Raw genomic sequence first — 2503 nt, 5'->3', positions numbered from 1 at the left:
CATCGCTGTTTCCAAATATATAAAAAAGGGTTAGCAACGACATCTCAATTGTCAATAAGAATTAATGAAAAGTACACCAACAAACAGAAGCATCATAATTATCTTGATGGGAACTAAACCAGGATACCCGAGAAAAAAAAGCATTTCTTCATTTAACCAGTGATAGTACTACCACCATATGGACAATGACCGCACAACCAACATGTACTTTTTGTCGAAACAACATGTATGCCTCCACCGAGGCATAAATCAGGACAACTTTTTGAGTGGCATTTCATCTATAATAGTACTAGTAGGTGATGTTGGACCAGCCGACGAACCCTAGCTACTATGCATGGGGAGCTGGGGAGTAGTCGCATAGAAGAAAACCCGCACGCAGCGACCTGGGGAGCTGGACCAGTACAAGAAGTTATACCTCAGGTGGGCGAGATGTCGTTTAGGCGGGCGGGATCTGCCCACACGATGGCAGCGAACAAGGGCGCGGAGGATCTTCGTCCGCGCCAGCGCCGGCTCCGAGAGGACGGTGCACATCGGCTTCCTCCGTCGCTGATGGCGACAACGTCAACGCTGCACCTCCTCACCTCCCGCAGCGGACGGGATTCGGCCAGATCTGTGACCACCGGTGAGGAGAGAGATAGAGTGGACACTATCATCTTGTTTTGATATGGAGAGGGTGAGAGAGCGAGACGTGAGAAACTCTATCAAACAAGAGGCTATAATGGAGTAAAAAAATCTCTCCATAGCAGTGGTTTTAAATAGAATACGTGCGTTCCCGAAAAAAAGAAACGAAAACAGGGGGACAATTTTTTAAGGGTCTGTATAGGACACATCTAGATGTGACATAGTTATGTCACATATAAGTTGATGTCCACTCTGTTTGTGGTCTTTTCCTAGTTTTTTTGTTTCTTGTTGCTACATTATATACTTGTGGGAGCTTAGATGTGATATCCTTAAATAACATCTAGATGTGAATTAGACAAACTGATTTTCTAACGTACCAAGAAAGAAAACTCGATCAAAAACACGCCCCCGCTTCCAGGTCGCGATAGTCGTCACGCACACACACATAGACATAGACATGCATATCCGTGTTTACGTAAAATTCCATTTCCATCTCCATCTCCAATCATATTTCTCCAACTGGCACATTATTTACATTGTTAATTATATATGCAGCAATATTAACGTACAACATCTCTTGTTTGCGCACATCGGAACCGCTGCCACGGCTGGTCCTGACCAACCCGAACCCTCTTCATCACCCGCGCGTGCTTCCCGCCCGAAACGGTCAGTGCCGCATTCATGCCCGGCCAGAGCGGACGCGACCTCTGACTAGCGCCGGCATTGATTGCGGCGCACCGGCCGAGAGAGCGTCGCCCACGCCGCTTTCGGGTGCACGCGGATGCTCCGCGTTCAAAGGTCGCAATAGCCGGCTACAACATGCGCGATCTCTTCTAGTAGTAAGTTCTTGGGAGTCCGTGCTACAGCTAGCTGTCCTCCCCCAACTCGTCAATCTCTTCCAGTAGTGCTAGTACTCCATGGCGCGATCCATCGACAAGCAGGCGGGAAAGTTATGGTATACTACTCGGTTTGCGGCGAGTGGCATGCCGAGCGACCGTGTGGGGTCGAGCCGTGGAGGAGGGTGAGACACGAACACGACAGATGTGATTTAAACGTTGATTTTGCTCAATGGCGCGATCCAACGAAACGAAACATTGGTTTCTCTCCGTTTCCATTTTTTCTCCGGAAAAACGGAAACTTTTCCACTCCATTTTCATTCCTATTCCAAGGTTGCCCCGTTACAACATTTCATCAAATACAAAGGAAAACTAACACGCATGCTGATGCATCTCAATGATTCACATATCATAGACAATATTTTCTTCACAACTAAAGAAAAAAGTTGTGAGAGCGTGTACGATAGAAAAACTACTGATGGGGTCACTACGACTTAAACCCTAAACCCTAAACATGATTCAATTTCCCGGCCAGGTAGAACTTGTCGAAGGAATGTGCTAGAGGGAGATTCTTTAGTGAGAATGTCAGCAACAATAGAAGCAACACTCTTTGGTTCTCCACCTTCCGGTACCTCTTGTTCCATAGCACTTTCCATGTCGGGAAGGAAAGACGACTGACACCCTCGGATCATACGATGCTTTTGTGCAGTTCCACTAAAATCGACCTGAGCATCCCTGATGGCAAAGATAATGAAGAAGTGTGATTAGAATAATAGTACTGGCACTAGTTCATGAGACATAAACTCATCACAAATAGAAGCCGGTAGAAGTAGAGAAAGATCGACATGGAGATGGAGCTACGGCAGTGGAGCAAGTCGGCTCCAAAAGGAAGATGGACTACCTGGGACGTCGGGGTGTAGCTAGAAGGGCGGTTGGGATGCGGCATCGGCCCATACCGCGGTGACCCCCGATTGGGACGCACCGACTGTGGGTTTTCTCCCTCGCCGATGTCGACCGCGTCTACGCAAAACATTGTTCCCTTCCCC

The sequence above is a fragment of the Triticum dicoccoides genome, chromosome 4A (assembly GCF_002162155.2).
Source record: "Triticum dicoccoides isolate Atlit2015 ecotype Zavitan chromosome 4A, WEW_v2.0, whole genome shotgun sequence".
Lineage (NCBI taxonomy): Eukaryota > Viridiplantae > Streptophyta > Magnoliopsida > Poales > Poaceae > Triticum > Triticum dicoccoides.
The sequence above is the reverse complement of the archived record's forward strand: the minus strand, read 5'-3'. Positions refer to the sequence as shown.